The sequence below is a fragment of the Furipterus horrens genome, unplaced genomic scaffold (genome assembly GCF_987537825.1).
Source record: "Furipterus horrens unplaced genomic scaffold, mFurHor1.1.pri manual_scaffold_17, whole genome shotgun sequence".
Lineage (NCBI taxonomy): Eukaryota > Metazoa > Chordata > Mammalia > Chiroptera > Furipteridae > Furipterus > Furipterus horrens.
Window position 1 is genome coordinate 95,386,136 of NW_028327187.1, and position 20,734 is coordinate 95,406,869.

Genomic DNA, 20,734 nt, shown 5'->3' on the forward strand with positions numbered 1-20,734 from the left:
AATAGATCAAAGACTTAAATATTAGACCAGAGACCATAAAAATCCTATAAGAAAACATAGTAAAATCTTGGACATTACTTGTAGCAATATTTTTATTATATATCTCCTAAGGCAAGGGAAAAAATTAAAAATTGGGATTACATCAAACTAAAAAGCTTTTGCATAGCAAAAGAAACCACCAACAAAATAAAAATACAACCCATGGAATGGGAGAACATACTCACCAATACATCTGAAAAGGGCTTGATATCCCGAATTTATGAAGAACTTAGGAAACTCAACACCAGAAAAACAATCCAATTAAAAAATGGGCAAAGGACCTGAATAGACACTTCTCCAAAGAGGATGTACAGGTAGCTAATAGACATATGAAAAGATTCTCAATGTCACTAATCATCAGAGAAATAAAATTAAAACCACGATGAGATACCACCTAACACCTGTCAGAATGGCCATCATCAATAAATCAACAAACAATAAGTGCTGGTGAGGATGTGGAGAAAGGGGAACCCTTCTGCACTGTTGGTGGGAATGTAAATCTTTTCCTATGAATAAATTACTTTAAATGTAAATGAATTAAGTTCACAAATCAAAAGACAGAGAGGGGCTGAATGGATAAAAATGTAAGTCAACTATATGCTGTTTACAAGAAATTCACTTTAGATATAAGGACACACATAGCTGAAAGTGAAGGAATGGAAAAAATATTCCATGCAAATAGTAACCAAAGAGAGTAGAGTTGGTTATAATTGTATCAGACAATATAGACTTCAATTCAAAAATTGTCATGAGAGTTCCCTGGCCAATGTGACTCAGTTCATTGGAGCATCACCGGTAAACGGAAAGCTTGTGGGTTTGGTCCCAGTCAGGGCATGTGAGAGAGGCAACAGTCTCACATCCATGTTTCTCTCCATCTCTCTCCCTCCTTTCCTCTTTCCCTAAAATAAGCATGCCCTCAGGTGAGGATAAAAAAATTGTCACAAGAGACAAAGAGACAATATGTAATGATAAAAGGTTCAGGATGACATAACATTTACAAATATTTATGCAGACAATATCAGGGCACCTAAATATATAAAGCAAATATTGGCAGAACTGAAGAGAGGAATAGATAGCAACACAATAATAGTAGGATAATTCAATATCCCACTTTCAATAGTGGGTAGAATATGCATATATAAGATCAATAAGAAAACACATTTTGTCTACAAAGTTATGCAAGTCCAAGGTGATCTATAGATTCAATGCAATCCTTGTCAAAATTCCAGTGACATTGTTTTTACAGAAACAGAAAAAAAAAAGAAAAAAAAACAATTTTAAAATTCATATGGAACCACAGAAGACTAGGGATAACCAAACTGATTATGAGAATGAACAACAAAGCTGCAGGCATCACACTTCCTGATTCCAAAATATATTACAGAGCTACCATAATCAAAACATGGTACTGGCATAAAGGCAGATATAGAGACTAACTGAACAGAATACAGAGCTCAGAAAAAAATTCATGCATATAGAGTCAGCTCGTTTTGGACAAAGGTGTTAAGGGAAAGGATAGTCTCTTGAATAAATGGTCTGGAAAAAAACAATATTCATATGCAAAATAATGAAATTGGATCCTTATACTATACACAAAAATCAACTCAAATTAGATTGTAGACTTAGACATAAAACCTGAAATCATAAAACTCATAGACAAAAACATAGAAGCTTCATGGCATTGGTCTTGGCATTGACTTTGTGGAGATGACAGCAAAGGTACCAACAAAACAAAAAATAAACAAGTGGGATTATTATCAAATTAAAACCCTCTGTACAGCAAAGGAAACAACAAATGAAAAGACAGCTGATAGAATGAGAGAAAGTATCTGCAAACCATGTATCTGACAAGGAGTTAATCTCCAGAATATATATGGAACTCCTGTATCACAACATTAAAAAAACTCATAACAAAGTTAAAATTTTTTCATAATAAAAACCTGGAGGTAAACAAGTTATTTTTATGTCATATTTGCCTTGATAAGCAATCCATGTTTATTGGAAAAAAATGTTGGGTAATTTTTAGTATTTTTAAATTCTTATGTAAACACAAATACTATGCAATGAAAGCAAAAACTAGTTAAATATAACTATAACCATAACTATATATATTTTCTTTTATTATCATTGCCAGTAATGTCAATATCCCCATATTCTATAAAATAGAATAACATTTTTCCTCACATGTAACTTTATTTCCTAATACTGGAGTATACTGTATATATTAGGTGTTCAATGATGTTTGATTAATTTATTAAAAAATGAATGTATTAGAAAGTCATGTCTAGGAATGCTAAAATACAGTCCATATTCTTAATTATCTAGTATAAGGTGTCATCTGCTATATATTGCATTTGTTTTCCATTGGAACCCAGATTTGACTCTTCTAAAAGTAATAATATAAATGGTATGACAACATTGCCCTCTAATGATGAATTTCAGTTATAAATAAAGTTTGTCTACTGCACACTATTAAAGCTCAGGGTGGAGGCTGGCCCCGGCCCGTGAACTTCTGAGTGTCGGAAGTGTGCTACATGAACGGCAGGGTTTTCGCTGACACCAGGAGAGCGTGCCTCTGTGACTGGGGTTTGCTAGTGCACTCTGCCACATCACCCTGTAAAAGTAAAAAAAAAAATTAAAAAAATAAAAAAGTTTGTCTAAAAATATCATGGTCCATATAATTCAGGAAAATATAGTGTTGAGGTAGCTACATGTACAGTAAGTCCTAACTTAATATTGTTGATAGGTTCTTGGCTCGATGGCAAAGTGATATATAATGAAACGAATTTTACCATAGGTTAATTGATATAAACAAGAATTAAGTTCCTATGGCATCTCATCAACATTATAACAAAAGGATGCTGAATGAAATGAAGATATTCGAAGACCTACTATATGTAAATTTAACACAATTTTTATATTATAGAAATATATATACCAATTTTAGCAATATAATGTTTAGTGGTTTCTAATTTCATATTTTATAATAGTTGGGAACTAATATCATATCATGATATTATTTGTTGGTAACCAGACATTGACAAGAGTCAGATATTGAGAAAATACAAATAAATTAGGGTGTGGACTTGTTAAAATCATTAAATGAAAAATGGTAAAAGTTTTTAAGTGCCACATCTATTTAGTAGGACTTCAAAATTTACTGCAAGGACCTCCGATGAAAAGAATATATTGCAATTATCATTTTGATTTTTACACTAAAGTATGTGGTTTTGAATATTCACTGCAAATATTTGATATCTTACATTTGGAAGCATAGGTAGTCATGCTAAATCTTCAGAGCTTGTTTTCTTGAAGGTGGGGAGAAAAGCGAATAAGGTAGATTGACTGACTCTAGTCTCTGCCAAGGACCAAGGAATGAGAAAATGAGGCAGAGAAAAGAGGAGAGAGGGGCAGAACTCTCAGCACTACTTAGTAGGATGGAATGTGGGCAGGAACTCAAGAAAGGGTAGGGAAAACTAGTCTCTTTGGACCCTGGACTCAAGATAATGACTAGTCAAAATCAAATGACTTGGAAACTATTGCAGCAACTAATTACTAATATGGCCAGAAATAAAATACATCCGGTTTGTTTGAAGCTCAGCTATGATCATGACTAGCATATATATTTTCATTCATTTATATTTCATGTTTTATTGAAATATATTTGAAAGAAAAACTATATAACAAATACTTCAAATTATTGTTAAATTTTGTAAACTTGCAAACTTGTTAATAATTCAAATGATAATATTCTGGGGTGACCTAAATTCTTAAGTAATCAATATACTAGTAGCAGCAAGTTTATTGGCTTTTAAATGCATTTACTGGTAACCCTCTATTAACATCCAGGACAAAATTTCCAGGATTACTGTTAATTTCTCATAATTCTAAGATTCCAGGTGTAAGATTAACCAAGAGAATGATCTAGGTGGCATATTTAAGAGAAAAAGCAAATCTAAGGAACTTGCTTGCTCAATGATAATTCTTTAACCTTGATGACTTTTTTTATTTTAAAAATAAAAGTGATCATGTATGAACTAAAAACATTTTGTTCAATTCCTTAATCCTCGAGTCTACATTTTTGAGACCAATGTTATTCCATATTGGATATTGGCAAATATATCAGTTTTAAGAACAGTATTTACCCATATTTTTATAACTGTGAAATATAGCCAAAGAAGCTAACATAGCCCTGACTGGTGTGGCTCAGTGGGTTGGATGTCATCCTGTGAACCAAAAGGTTTCCCTTTGAATTCCAGATCAGGGCACCTGACTGGGTTGCAGGCTAGGTCCGTGGTTGGGGGAGTGCTGGAGGCAATCGATTGATGTTTCTCTTACACACTGATGTTTCACTCCCTTTCCCCTCTCTCTAAAAGTAAATAAAATGTTTTTTTAAAAAGAAGATTACACAGTCTAGAAATAGTAGTAAATGTAAAAAGTTTTCATCCATAACATCAACAGACCCAAATTAAAAATAAGTAAATGCCAAAAATATGTCTGGTATTTATATTCAAAGTAAAGAATAGTCAAAAGGATTCATAATTTTCAATGAGTTGTAACTTCCTATGCCTTTGATGTACAGCAGAAGCCAAAATGTCATCCTGTATTCTTTCCATAAGCTTGAAATATATAATATATGACAAATAATTTTTATCTGTGTATACTTTTACTTATCTTTCTCTTTACTTTCTCTTGCTCATAACCCACAGTGATCGAGATCAAAATATTGAGGTATCAAACCTGTAATAAAAATAAGGGAATTATTACCATGCGATTATTGTTAATTTTGCAATATTCCATCCTTCTGACAGAAGGATATTACTACTAAATGCTGAGCAGAATTCATTTTCTTATTTAAATTGTACAATTCAAATAAAAGGCCATTTTCTTGATTATTATACAAAATATAGGTATATAATGATTCACCTTATAATAAAGAGAACATTGTATCTCTCTGTTGCTATTCTGGATTAAATTTTTAATTATTCTCTCTAAATCATGGATTTGTTTATTATTAGGGGCCTCTATATTCTACTGAATATTTTAATGAAAATAACATAAATTTTATTAATTGTACTAAATAGACCACATTAAAATCATGATATATTTTGGGGGTGTGCATCTGCTTGTTATATTATACAGAAAGCCAGCTTCCTAAATTTTCTCACAAGTGATACAATAGAAAAATATTAATAAAGTATCATCCAGCTAGCTTTCTGTGATACTGTGGGGGAAAATATTCAAACCTCATTGAGAAGCAAATATGATGCAAAACTCTGTATTTAGTGATTTATGTTTCAATAATTTATTGTTTCATGTCCCAGCCTATTTGATTTTAGTAATTTAGCAGCTTGACTGTAGTGACTCCATTTTATTTTTTCACTCTTTCCTCAAGGCCCACAGGGATAATTCAGGGTGATTTCCTAATCTCAACACCTTAAGTTAATTACATCTATAAATTTCCTTTTCCACATAAGGTAAAATTTACATGTTCCAGGAATTTGACATGGACATATCATGTGGGTGGCCACTTTTCGTCCCTCTGCATCTTTCTAGTGTGATTACATGAACTTTGTAAGCAGAGATAAACTATTGTATTTTTCTCATCAGTATACATTAAATGCATAATCTTGGCTAATACAGTACTTACTGTCTACTCTGTTATCTTTATTGTAACAGGTATTTTACACATATACATACATGTCCACATGTACCTTCCCATTTTATAGATGACGAAACTGATGCTTCTAGATCTTAATTTATTTGTTCAAATATGCACACATAAAAGGTGACAGAGCCCTGACTGGTGTGATGCAGTTGGTTGGGCATCATTCCACAAAGCGTAAGGCCACCAGTTGGATTCCTAGTCAGGGCACATGCTTGGGTTGCAGGTTTGGTCCCCATTTGGGGCACATACAAAGGCAACTAATCTATGTTTCCTCTAACATGGATGTTTCTCTCCCTCTCTTCCTCCCTCCCTTCCCCTCTCTCAAATAAATAAACAAATAAATATGACAGAGCCGAGATACTAGCACAATTATGTTTTTGGAATGTCAAGCTCTCCAGGAGACCTGTACACATGTTGATTATAAATGATACTCTCCAGAGATGCGTGTCACTTGATATCATTTGCATTAAAATATGCATGCATATATTCATAATTGACCAGGGAAGCCATCAGATACCACCTCTGCCTTTCACTCTCCAAATCGCCAATATCTCCATGGGAGGAGCTTGCACGTGTACCCAGGCTCCTCTGCTTTTGTGACTTCTGCCCAAGGGTCGGAGCCCTAGATCACCTGGTTATAATAGCCCATGGGGCTTGCATTCATGAGTTCCACAGAACTGCAGCAAACAAAGAAACAGTTCTTAATCGATCAGCTCTCCTCCCAGGGCTTACTGGACAGAAATGCCAGCTCCCAGTGTTTCCCTAATAAAGACCTACTTGCATACACTAAAAACTGCTACCTGTGGGTCAAACTTCTAATTCAGCACACACCTAGAGGCTGATGGTGATACTTCCCAGAGACCAGGGAAGCCTATAGACACCTCTCTTGCCCTCTCCTTCTAACTCATTCCAGGTCACCAACATCTCTCTGGAAGGAGCTTTTATACCAATATGGTGCATCAGCACCTGTGGATGTTACTCCAAAGTGGGTCTGCAAAATCATTATGCTAAGTCCAATAAGCCAGTGACAGAAAATAGCAGAATAGACAGTCAATAAATGCTGCATGATTCAATTTATATGAGATGTCTAGAATAGTCAAATTTGTAGAAGAAAAGAATACCCATTGCCAGGGGAAATTAGAAGTGCATAAAGTTTTAGATTTACAAGATGAGTAAATTCTAGAAAGCCGCTATGCAATATTGTGCCTATAGTTGACAATAACGTATGATGCATGTAACCACAGAAACAACTCAAAATGATTCTATCCTTTTAACAAGATACTGAGTTGCTTTTCTGAGACAGAGACAATGGACCAGAAACCCCAAACTCATACAGCCGAAGCATGCACAGAGGAGAGAGCTTTGACCTCCAGCTGAACCTGGAACCAAAGTCTCACCACTTCGCATCCCATGGAACAAAAGGATCAAGACATGACTGGAACTTGAACACCCAAACTCTTTCCGATGTGAAGGGTTCATTGTTCAGGAAGATGTGGCGCTGAAGCCCCTTACCATAAACGGCCAACTTCCAGTGCTTCCAAATAAATACCTGCTTCCTCCAGCCCCTTAAAAACCTGTAGCCTTGTCCAGTGAGCAAGATGGATTTGAGGCACTGCTAAGTCTCCCATCTTCTCTGTTGGTGCCTTCTCCATCAATACACCTTTCCTTACTCCAAACTCTGACATTTTGAGTTTTGACTTTGAGGCACCAGGCACAGGGAACTGCACTTAAATTTTTGTTAAGAGGATAGATCTTATGCTACCACCACACATACACACACACAAATGAATATAAAAAGTACCTGCTCAGAGAAGATTGATCTAATTGATTAATAAAGAAAACTCATTGGTTCCCATTTCTTTAAGAAACGTGATTCAAGAAACAACAGCAACATTTTAAGCCATTTTTCCTTTTTAAAATGTTATTGATCCAAAAAGTAACAACTAACAGGCTGACCTTTTAACTAACACGTAAGTCTAGGGGAATGTGTGGAAATAGGTTTTAGGGTCCATCATGGAGAGTGATCCTGGAAAAGACTAAACTTTCCACTGGAACCCTAAACTAATTCACTCTGAGATTAAGGCATCAACTTCAAAGCATCTTAATTCCTGATTGGATTAACGTGATTTGGCCTGCTGGCTCACCTCTCTTAGCTGACTGCTCTATTGCTTTATTATTATTTTTTCTCCTGGCATGAAAAGAAACTATATTTCAAGGTCACAAGTTACTTCTGGGATTGTGGTTGACTGTCATATTTCAAAAGTCCCTCTCAGTAAATATTTCAACTCTAAACCTATATCAAGCAAAAACCAAAAACTAGAGGAGATACATGTATACAACTAGAGGAGACACATGTATTGTATCTGGTTTTCACAGTAATTTTGATATAAAAATGTACAAAATTATTAGAATTATATAGTTTAAAGTGCACTGTTGATAACTACACTGTAACACATCCAGGGATCACAGTGGTGTATTTTAAAACATTTTTTTTTGTTTTATGATTTATGAGATTACTTCACTGTCTCTTATTCTAGGATATTAGTGAACACATATGGCATTAAGACTTGTTAAATTTAAGGAAGTGAAACGTATTATCTGAACTGTACTAGTTAGACCAACCCTGGCTGGTTTGGCTCAGTGGATTGAGCATCGGCCTGCGAGCTAAGTGTCGCTGGTTCGATCCTCCAGTCAGGGCACATCAGAGAAGGAAAACTCTGATTCCAAAAAACCTCCGCTGCCTTGCGGCATACCTCTTCAGGGGAAAGGCTAAGGGAGTAAACCCCGACAGAAAATCCGGAGCCGGAGTCCCTAAGGCGGTTTGACGTTGTAGTCAACACCGGCAACTCCTGCAGCGCACCTGAAGCCAAGCTGTATTGACTCCGTCTTTCCCTTGGATCCTTCAGCTGCGAAGAGAGGGGGGGGTCTGCTGCATGGGCAACAGCAGACCCTCCATATCACCCTGCCCAGGCTCTGTAGCTTCAGCTTCACTGGAGAGGACACTCCAGCGTCATCGCAAGATGTCGATTCAACACGGGAGGAGACAGATACCATGTCACTCCCGAGTCGGACTGCACAGCCATTCTCGGCGGTGCAGATAGACTCTTAAGAAGCTACACCATCGTCTCTCGAGACGGACGGCTGCCGACGACGACGACTGACATAGAAAATGTAATTAAATGGTATCTGGTTTGTTAAATTGAGTGCATGCATATTTTCTTATTTATTTGTTTATTATTCCCAAAGGAAAATAGTTGTATTGAAATAGTTATCAAAATGATTTTTTAAAACCCAATATATTATACTGTAATACACATGCTTTAAAAAATATTTTTATTTATTTATTTTTTAGAGCGGGGGAAGGGAGGGAGAAAGAGAGGGAGAGAAACATCAATGTATGGTTGCCTCTTGCGCGCCCCCAAATGGAGACCTGGTCTGCAACCCTGACATGTGCTCTGACTGAGAATTGAACCAGCAACACTTTGGTTTGCAAGCTGGTGCTCAATCCACTGAACTATACCAGCCAAAGCCATGCTTTTTAAATTAATACATTAAATAACAAATGCAGGAGCAAGTCCCATAATTATTATAATTTTGAACAGTAAAGAATGTAAATAATATTCCAAGATATCTGCAATTACTACAATGAGTTCTGAAAATATCTTTGATTTTTTATTTTTGTTGCATGGTTATTGGGGCTGTACTACTCAGCTGTAAAAAAGAAGGAAATCTTACCATTTGTAGTCCCTCTCTGTATCACAATTCACTTATCGCAGCCTCACTGTATCACAGGACTTTTAACAATATTATATTTAATTATTTATCATGGATTTTTCACTATATTGCGGGATTTTGTGGTACTGTATACATATGTTGTTAAAGTTACATAGGTTTAAGAGTGTAGAATATGTTTAAGAACATAAGTAAGCCCTGGCTGCTGTGGCTCAGTGGGTTGAGCATCAGCCTGCAAGCCAAGTGTCGCTGGTTCAATTCCCACTCAGGGCACATGACTAGGTTGCACGTTGTCAAGTCCCCAGTTGGGGGCGCGAGTGAGAGGCAACCACACAGTGGTCTTTCTTTCCCTCTCTTTCTCCTTTCCCCTATCTCTAAAAATAAAACAAACAAATAAATAAATTATATTAAAAAAGAACATAAGTAGTGTTTATAAAAGTGTGGAAAAGTTAATAAGGGGGGTTGGAAAGGTTAATAAGGGACTGGGAACGGTTTATAAGTGTGTGGGAAGGTTTATAAAGCCTTAAAATATTTATAAATACTAAAATAAATGTAAGATTTCTACTTCGCAAATTTTCACCTATCACAGGGGTGTGTGTGTGTGTGTCTAGAATGTAATATCAGAGAAAAGTGAGGGAATACTGTACCTCCTGAAGGACTTATGACAGATTACTCATATGACCACACCACTAGATACCCATTATCCAGATCACAAAACTCCTGGAAGTTTATCCTCTCAGGCCAATCCAGAAGCTAAGATGCAAGGCTGATTCTTCTCATCAGTGTACTTCTTTACTGTAAGAATTGTTAGCTTTTCTTTCTTCTTTGGGACACTCTGGGTATTGCTTAGTTGTCTTTCCAGTTTGCAAAACCTAAAACTCTCGAGTCAATTTTTATTGTTTATTTCTAGTCAAAGCCTCCTTATTCATTTGCCCTCGGTCAACAGCCTTTAATAATATGAGAGAAAGGCAAAGGGATATCTGAGATAGAAGAGAAAACACAGAGAGACAATGTAGAGGCTCTGTGACCACGAGATAGAGATTGGAATGACAAAGACACAAGAAATGCCTGCAGCTAACAGAAGCTAAAAACAGCAAGGAACAAATTCTCCCCTAGAGCCTTTGGAGGGAGTGTGACCTTGCTGATACCTTGGTTTCAGATGGCTGGCCTCCAGAGCTATGAGACAATGAATTTTGTTGTTTTGAGCCACCCACTTTGTGGTAATTATGGCAGCTCTAGGGACTAATATAGGATGTGAGAGGTTACAAACCACTTGTGGACCTTGAAATACCAATAAATAATTTAGAAAGTAATTTTTTTCTTTTTTTTTTAGGAAAACAGACCTTTATTTACAATATTCCAACCTGGGAAGGGCAGTGAGCACTTCAGCTCAGAACCCTGTTCTCCCATGGGACTCAGCACTTCCGTTGCTCCCCAGAAGGCTGTAAGCCAAAAACATGCCCAGAAGTTCACCATCCGTTATCTGTCAGCTGTCTCCTACAATATCTGGGGTACGATGTCATCAGCCTCCATATAACAGTCCAGGAAAACATGTGCTGTGTTGTACTGGTTCTCTCTTTGCCCTTTGAAAGCCACATGGATCTCTTCTTCTACCTCCTTGCAAACTGCGTGGTTCTCCCTACTCTACCTCCACGTAAACTGTGTGGAACTCTTCTCTGGAAAGTAATTTTTAAATACATAGAAGTTGATTATTTTATTAAGTAATTGAATTACCCATATGCATATATCTATGTACACACACATATATGTGTGTGTCTTTTCACAAATATATTAAATGCTAAAAAAAGCACCTGTCATCATTTTTAATTTAAATTATTCTTTTTCTTCAAATGAATGCTATGTGGTTAGCAAAGAATTTAAGTAGAATTAATTTTTATTAAAGGTATTGAAAAATTCAATCCTCCTGATATGATATTTTTCATTTGCTTCTAATTTTTGTTCTTGGCAAGTAAAATGGAAAAAACGAAGGGGATCAAAAGATGAATTTAATATTCAATAAGGCTACTTTTAGGCAGGAATCATTTTAATTTTAACAAGGATCAGTTTTACATAGCATGTTACCATAACAAATGAAGAAGAGTGGTCATTTTGGTTATAAATCAGAAGTGGTAATAGAATGCAACTTAGAACAAGAAAATATTTTGACATTTGTCAAATCAACATTACAGAGGTTACAAAACAACTTTGATAATTAGGTGGTGAAATAAGAGATCATCACAAAAGCATATCTTCAAAATGGCCCTAACAGCTTGGTCCATGGCAGGTTCACAGGGCCCAGACCTCAGAAGATATGCTTATTACCCCTGCACATAAGTAAGAGGGTAAATGGTATGCTTTAAGAGAACAGGGACAACATTTAGGGAAATAAATGGTATCTGATGAGGAGAGACAGAAATCAAGGGTATACTCAAGTTTACCAGAGAAGGAAAACTCTGACTCCAAAAAACCTCCGCTGCCTTGCGGCATACCTCTTCAGGGGAAAGGCTAAGGGAGTAAACCCCGACAGAAAATCCGGAGCCGGAGTCCCTAAGGCGGTTTGACGTAGTCAACACCCGGCAACTCCTGCGGCGCACCTGAAGCCAAGCTGTATTGACTCCGTCTTTCCCTTGGACCCTTCAGCTGCGAAGAGAGGGGGGGTCTGCTGCATGAGCAACAGCAGACCCTCCATATCACCCTTCTCAGGCTCTGTAGCTTCAGCTTCACTGGAGAGGACACTCCAGCGTCATCGCAAGATGTCGATTCAGCACGGGAGGAGACAGATACCGTGTCACTCCCGAGTCGAACTGCACAGCCATTCTCGGCGGTGCAGATAGACTCTTAAGAAGCTACACCATCGTCTCTCGAGACGGACGACTGCCGACGACTCAAGTTTACAGTTTAACTTCAGCAGACACAATTTATTACAAATAATTTAAAATTGTAAAAACAGTGGAAAATGGCTGTCTACAACTGTTACAGGAGATATAAGAACCAAGGGCTTCCAGCCAAGATGGAGGTGTAAATACACAAACTGCGTCTCCTCACAACTAAGAAGAATTTACACCCACTTCAAAACTAAAAAAAAACAAACAGAGGGGAGAGGAAGATGGCCGCGGAGTAGGGACAGTGTTCTCAGCTCGCTCCTGTTAAGGAGACAATCCAGGAGGAACAAATGCGGAGAGGAGTGAGTGACTGAGTGAGTGTGGATATCTGATAACGTAAACGGGGAGGAGATCGTGGGAGCAGCGTGGAGGGGGGTGGAGGGGTTTATCACAAACTGCAGGCTGAGTCATTCCGAGACTCCGTGCATTTGCAGTATCAAGCCGGAGAGCTCACTAGCCGGGAGTGAATTCTTGTAGGGAGTTAGGGAGAGGATTTGGCCGAAAAAGCCAGAGGAGAGAGAACAGTGAACAACCAGGAATGGGAGAAACTGTGATCTGAATCTAGAGAGAAACATCCTCAGCTGCAACCTCCGACCGAAAGCTCGGCACTCCAGGCGCGCCCAGCACTTGCGCTAGGGCCCTACAGAACAAAGGAGCAGTTTTGGGGCAAGGAGAGCGGCAGCACAGAAAAGCTGCTGCGGAACTCCAGACGGGGGAGAACTGCATTCTTGAAATCAGTGTTTGCTCTTTAGTAGCGCTAGAATCCCACAGAACAAAAGGCCAGTCTGAGGCTAGGAGGGAAATAGGACGGGCAGGGTGTGTAAGTAGGGAAGAGAGCGGAGGCGGAGGTTCTGGAGGGGAGACGGTTTTAGGGCGGGGAGAAGGGGCCGCAGGGAAAGGCTGCTGTGGAGCTCCAGACTGGCAGAGAGCCCCGGGGTAGGAGAGCGCTGCGCTGACCGACCACACTGGAATACTACAGAACAAAGGGACAGTGCTGTGGCAGGAAGAAAGATAGAGCGCGCAGGCCTATAGACAGGGAAGCCAGCGGAAGCTGTAGCTCAGAATAGAGAAAGTTTTGGGGCAAGGAGAAGAGCACATGCAGGAAAGCCGCTGCAGAGCTCCAGACTAGGGGAGAGGCCTTGGGCAGGAAAGGGCCACTGGGCCCGGCACTTTGACCGACTGTGCCAGAGTCCTGCAGAACAAAAGGACGATCTTGAGACAGGGAGAGAGATAGGGTGCGCAGGCATATAGACAGGGAAGAGAGCAGAAGCTGTAGCCTGGGAATAGAGACAGGACTGGAGGCAGGGCAGGGATTGCTGGCAGGCACAGACTGGACCAACCGGGGAAAGGAGTATGTGGACAAGCCTGAGGAGGGCTGAGGCTGCCTCAGGAGGGGACAACTAAACGCAGCTCACAGCAGAGCGGTGGTAGGCCCACGAAAAAAAGACTAGCAATCCCAGAATCAAGCAGAACCCTCCCACAGCCAGCCAACCAACCAGAAAAGATTTGAAACTCATGGAATTTTGAATAGGAGCGGACTCAGGAAGGAAGCAAGGAAAAACCAAAAAACAAACAAACCAAAAATACTCAGAGACTGTGCATAAAAGTTGAATTGAGTTAAAATCCTCATTCTTTTATCTCTCACTTTCTCTCTAACTACCCCTACTGTCAGTCTCTTCTTATTCTCTCTCCTTTTCTCCCCTCCTCTTCCCTCCCTTCTTTCCCCTTAGCATGTCTCCCCTTCATCCTATTCTCAGTTAATTTTATAATTTTAAGTTCTCTCCCTTTCTCACCCTCTCCTTTCTCTGCGCTATGCACCTTCAACTTTATTAAATTTCTTTCTTTATTTTGTCCCCCTTCAGTCTACATTCGTTTTTTTTTCATCTCTTGTCCTTATTTTTCTTCTCTCCCTATACATATTCTCTCTCTCTCCCTATTCCACTTTATATTCTAATCTCTTAATATTCAAATTATAATTCTAATCTATCCCCCTCTCCCTTTACTCTCCCATTCTTACCCCTTCTCTTTTTCTACCCCATCCCTTCACTTCTTTCTCTACCTCTTGTATTTCTCTCCTTCATCCTATCTTTTGTCAACTCTTCAATTTCAATCCTCCCCTACCTAATATCTCCTTTTCCTCCTGATTTCCTTCCCTCCTCTGAGCTCTTTTCCTCCCAAACCTTCTTGCTTTCCTATCTCCTATTCCTCTCTCTCTATATTCACCTTTTCTCTCTATCTTGCAACTTTATATCATGTTTTAATCTCCTAATCTTTTTTATAATATATAATTTAAAAAAGAATTTTAATCCAGTCCCCTCTCTTCTACCTCCCCTTCTTCTTTCGTTCTCTCTCCTACCCTTCTCTTCTCTACTTTCTCTCTCTCTTTCCTCTCTCCCTTCCTGTCTTGCTATTTTCTACTCTGTATTTTTATTCTTAAAAAATTCTCTCTCAATCTATTTCCTACCTTCTAACCTCCCCAGCCCTCTCTTTCAATTTCTGGCTGTCTGTCTACCTGGATGTCTGTTGTGTCTACCCTACCTCCCACGCTAATCATATAGTATATACCGATTATATAATCCTAATACTATACACTTCCACTTTCTCACTCCACACTGTAACCCTCCCCTCCTTTTCATTCAGTGTAAGTGTTAATTGCTCTCTTACATAACCTTGATCCCAATTGCTAATATTCATACTCTACCAACTTCCAGCTCAAAAACTACCCTTCCTTCATTTAAAACAACTCCTTTCTGTTTCTCTTACGAAATAAGAATCCCAGTATCTCCACAAGTATATTAACACGGGCTCATTTGCAGCCTATAGTGGGATTGTATTTGGGGGAGACATTGGAGGGTGTGGGTTTCTTGCCTGGATTGTATAATTATGTTTTAGCAGCACCTTCACAAAAGAACTCAAGACAAGGTGGGCAGAGTGACTCTCAATCAACTAACCAGAGAAAAAGATCCACCAAAAAGTAGCTAAATACAACCAGACAGATTAAAGAAATATCATCAAGGACAACACAGACGGAAATCCAGGAGGGCGGAAGAGTAAGTGGAAGCTACACTAACCCCCTCCCAGGACCATCCAGTGCTGACTCAGCCCCAGTACAGCAGACAGACCATTCCCCTCCAAGTGGCGTCATACTAAGGGGAAATAAAAGCCCTGCCTACAGGAATTAAGTTGCCACACCCACGGTCTTTAAGACTGACGGCCAACCACAGATTGAGTATAGTAACAACTAAAGAAGAGAAACAAAGGCAGTAGATCACTGGAAGTCTCCAATAGGCTGCCTAGGGCCAGTCTGGTACATGATCTGACGCTACCAGAGGCAGATCCAGGAAGAACTGATCATTCTAAGAAGCACCAACAAACAAAAGAAATCACAAAAATGGGGAGACAGAGAAACAACCTCCATCAAAAGGAAAGGTAGAATCCCCAGAAAGAGTGCTAAATGAAATAGAGGGGAGCAAAATATCAGATACGGAATTTAAAACATGGATTATGGAGAAGCTAAATGAGATCAGCGGAAACTACAAAGAACTCCAGAAAAACTACACTGAACTCCAGAAGAACTATAAGGAACTTACTGAGAATTATACCAGCATCAAAAAGGACATGGAAGCTATCAATAAGAGCCAGGAGGAAATGAAGAATACGATCTCTGAATTGAAGAACACAGTAGAAGGAATTAAAAGCAGGCTAGAGGAAGCAGAAGATCGGATCAGCGAGCTGGAGGACAACGTAGACAAAAACTCCCAGACAATGCAACAAAATGAAAAAAGACTGAACAAGACTGAAGAGGTTCTAAGACAGCAGCAGGACAACATGAAACGTAACAATATCCATATCATTGGAATTCCAGAAGGAGAAGAAGAAGAGCAAGGGATAGAAAACCTCTTTGAAAAACTAATGACAGAAAACTTCCCTCACATGAAGAGAGAAAGAGTCACACAAATCCAGGAGGCACAGAGGGTCCCAATGAAGATGAACCTCAACAGGCCCACCTCAAGACACATCATAATTAAAATGGCAACATTCAAAGACAAAGAGAGAATCCTAAAAGCAGCAAGAGAGAAACAACTAATAACATACAAGGGAGCTCCAATAAGGCTATCCTCAGATTTCTCAGCAGAAACACTACAAGCCAGAAGGGAATGGCAAAAAATATTCCAAGCAATGAAAAACAAAGGCCTACAACCAAGAATACTCTACCCAGCAAGGCTCTCATTCAAAATGGAAGGCGAAATAAGGAGTTTCTCATACAAAGGAAGACTAAAAGAATACATCTCCACCAAACCAGCAATGCAAGAGATGCTAAAGGGTCTGCTCTAAGAAGATAAAGAAACAGAGAGAGACAGAGAAGAACACGAGTACAAAGGGGAAAAATGACAACGAATAAGTACTTATCAGTAATAACCTTAAACGTAAATGGATTAAACGCTCCAATTAAAAGACATAGGGTAGCTGAATGGATTAGAAAGAATGACCCACATATATGCTGTCTACAAGAGACACACCTTAGAACAAAAGATCTACATAGACTGAAAGTAAAGGGATGGAAAAAAGTATTTCAAGCAAATGGACATGAAAAAAAAGCCGGGGTAGCAATACTTATATCAGACAAAACAGATTTCACAGCAAAGTCCGTAAAAAGAGACAAAGAAAGGCATTTCATAATATTTAAGGGAAAAATCCATCAAGAAGATATAACCCTTATAAATATATATGCACCCAACTTAGGAGCACCCAAATATGTAAGGAAAATTTTGAGAGACTCCAAGAAAGATATAGACAGCAACACACTCATCGTAGGGGACTTTAACACCCCATTGTCAACAATGGACAGATCTTCAAAGCAAAGAAACACCAAAGATATTGAGGCACTGAATAACACTTTAGATCAAATGGACTTAGTCGATATATATATAGAAGTTTTCACCCCAAAGAAGCAAAATATACATATTTCTCAAGTGCACATGGAACATTTTCAAAGATAGACCACATGGTAGGACACAAAACAAGCCTCAATAAATTCAAGAAAATTGAAATTATATCAAGCATCTTCTCAGATCACAATGCCTTAAAATTGGAAATCAACCTCAAGGAAAAAACTCAAAAACATTCAAACTCATAGAGAATGAATAACATGCTATTAAATAATGAATGGGTTAACAATGACATCAAGGAAGAAATCAGAAAGTTCCTGGAAACCAATGATAATGAACACACAACAACCCAAAACCTATGGGATACAGCGAAAGCAGTCTTAAGAGGAAAGTTCATAGCAATACAAGCCTACCTAAAAAAGCTAGAAGAATCTCTAATAAAAAATTTAACCCTACAGCTACAAGAACTAGTGGAAGAACAACAAGTAAAACACAGATCAAGTAGAAGGAAGGAAATCATCAAGATCAGAGCAGAATTAAATGACATAGAGTCTAAAGTAACAATTCAAAAGATCAACAAAAGTAGGAGCTGGTTCTTTGAAAAGATAAACAAAATTGACAAGCCTTTAGCCAGGCTCATCAAGAAAAAAAGAGAAAGGACCCAAATAAATAAAATCAGAAACGAAAGAGGAGAAATCACAACTGATACAACAGAAATACAAAGAATTATAAGAAATTATTACGAACAACTGTATGGCAAGAAATTTGACAACCTAGAGGAAATGGACAGATTCCTGGAAAACTATAGTCTGCCCAAACTGAATCAAGAAGAAGCAGAAAGTCTGAATAGACCAATAACAGCTAGTGAAATTGAAGTAGTAATCAAAAAACTCCCAGCACACAAAAGCCCAGGACCGGATGGCTTCACAAGTAAATTCTACAAAACATTTAGGAAAGAACTAACTCCTATCCTCCTCAGACTATTCCAAAAGATACAAGAAGAGGGAAGACTCCCAAACTCGTTCTATGAAGCCAGTATAACCCTAATTCCAAAACCAGGTCAAGACACAACAAAGAAAGAAAACTACAGACCAATATCGCTGATGAACATAGATGCTAAAATCCTCAACAAAATATTGGCAAACCGGATCCAGCAACACATTAGAAAGATCATACACCACGATCAAGTAGGATTCATCCCAGGGATGCAAGGATGGTTTAATATTTGCAAATCAATAAACGTGATACACCACATAAACAAAATGAAAGACAAAAACCACATGATCATATCAATAGATGCAGAAAAAGCATTTGATAAAGTACAACACCCATTTATGATAAAAACTCTCAGCAAAATGGGAATGGAGGGAGCATACCTCAACATAATAAAGGCCATATATGAGAAACCTGAAGCCAACATCATACTCAATGGGCAAAAACTGAGAGCATTCCCCCTGAGATCAGGAACAAGACAAGGATGTCCGCTCTCTCCACTCCTATTCAACATAGTCTTGGAAGTTCTAGCCACAGCAATCAGACAAGAAAGAGAAATAAAAGGCATCCAAATTGGAAAAGAGGAAGTAAAACTGTCATTATTTGCAGATGACATGATAGTGTACATAGAAAATCCTTTAGACTCCACAAAAAAACTACTCAATCTAATAAGTGAATTCGGCAAAATAGCAGGATACAAAGTCAATATTAAGAAATCGAAGGCATTTTTATACACCAACAATAAAAACTCAGAGATAGAAACTGAAAGAAAAATCCCATTTACCATAGCAACAAGAAAAATAAAATACCTAGGAATAAACTTAACCAAAGAGGTAAAAGACCTGTACACAGAAAACTACATAACACTGAAGAAAGAAATTAAAGAAGATACAAATAAATGGAAGCATATACCATGCTCATGGATGGGAAGAATCAACATCATTAAAATGTCCATACTACCCAAAGCAATTTATAGATTCAATGCAATCCCTATTAAAATACCAGCAACATATTTCACAGACCTAGAACAAATACTTCAAAAATTTATATGGAACCAAAAAAGAGCCCGAATAGCCACAGCAATTTTGAGGCCGAACACAGTAGGAGGAATCACAATACCTGATATCAAACTATACTACAAGGCCACGGTAATCAAAACAGTCTGGTACTGGCATAAAAACAGACATATAGATCAATGGAACAGAATTGAGAGCCCAGAAATAAGCCCAGGTTCATATGGTCAACTAATATTTGACAAAGGGGGAAAGAACATCAAATGGAGTGAAAAGAGCCTCTTCAACAAATGGTGTTGGGAGAACTGGACAGGGACATGCAAAAAAATGAAACTAGACCACCAGCTCACACCATACACCAGAATAAACTCAAGATGGATCAAAGACTTCAATGTAAGCCGTGATACCATAGAAGTCCTAGAGGAAAAAATAGGCAGGAAAATTTCAGATATCCCACATAGCAACATTTTCACTGATATATCTCCTAAGGCAAGGGAAATAAAGGAAAGAATAAACAAATGGGACTACATCAAACTAAAAAGTTTCTGCTCAGCTAAAGAAAACATCAGCAAGATGCAAAGGAAACCAACCATATGGGAAAATATATTCGCCAATGACATCTCAGACAAGGGATTGATCTCCAAAATATATAAAGAACTCATACGACTCAACACCAAGAAGACAGACAACCCAATTAAAAAATGGGCAAAGGACCTGAACAAACACTTCTCCAAAGAAGACATACAGAGGGCCCATAGACATATGAAAGTATGCTCAACATCATTAGGCATCAGAGAGATGCAAATTAAAACCACAATGAGATACCATCTCACACCAGTCAGAATGGCCATCATCAACAAATCAACAAACAACTTGTGCTGGAGAGGATGCGGAGAAATGGAACCCTGGTGCATTGCTGGTGGGAATGCAGACTGGTGCAGCCACTGTGGAAAACAGTTTGGAATTTCCTAAAAAAAACTAAAAATGGAACTGCCTTTTGAACCAGCAATTCCATTGCTAGGATTATATCCAAAAAATCCCGAAACACCAATTCAAAAGAACCTATGCACTCCAATGTTCATAGCAGCACTATTTACAATAGCCAAGTGCTGGAAACAACCTAAGTGCCCATCTGTAGATGAGTGGATCAAAAAACTGTGGTACATTTACACAATGGAATTCTATGTAGCAGAAAGAAAGAAGGAACTTCTACCATTTGCAACAACATGGATGGAACTAGAGAAAATTATGCTTAGTGAAATAAGCCAGGCAACAAAAGAAAAATACCTTATGCTGTCACCTATTACAGGAAACTAATGAACAACACAAACAAATGAACAAAATTGAACCAGAGGTATGTAAACAAGAAGTAGACTAACAGTAACAAGGGGGGCGGGGGGTAGGAAAAGAAGGGTGTAAGGGGAAGGGTCAAGTAAGAAAATATATATATATATATGAATGACCCACAGACAGGGGCAACTGAATGGAGACTAAATGTGGGGGAAGGGAGGGACAGAG

At 38.3% G+C, this 20,734-nt stretch overlaps 1 non-coding gene and 1 pseudogene across 1 annotated transcript; both read left to right on the plus strand.

Annotated features, from left to right (window-relative positions):
* Positions 1–20,734, plus strand: part of LOC149991637 (small ribosomal subunit protein bS1m pseudogene) — a 58,952-nt pseudogene that overhangs the window by 17,640 nt on the left and 20,578 nt on the right.
* Positions 2,501–2,651, plus strand: LOC149991638 (small nucleolar RNA SNORA62/SNORA6 family). The gene has a single exon (XR_016508769.1). It is a non-coding gene; the product is annotated as a small nucleolar RNA SNORA62/SNORA6 family (small nucleolar RNA).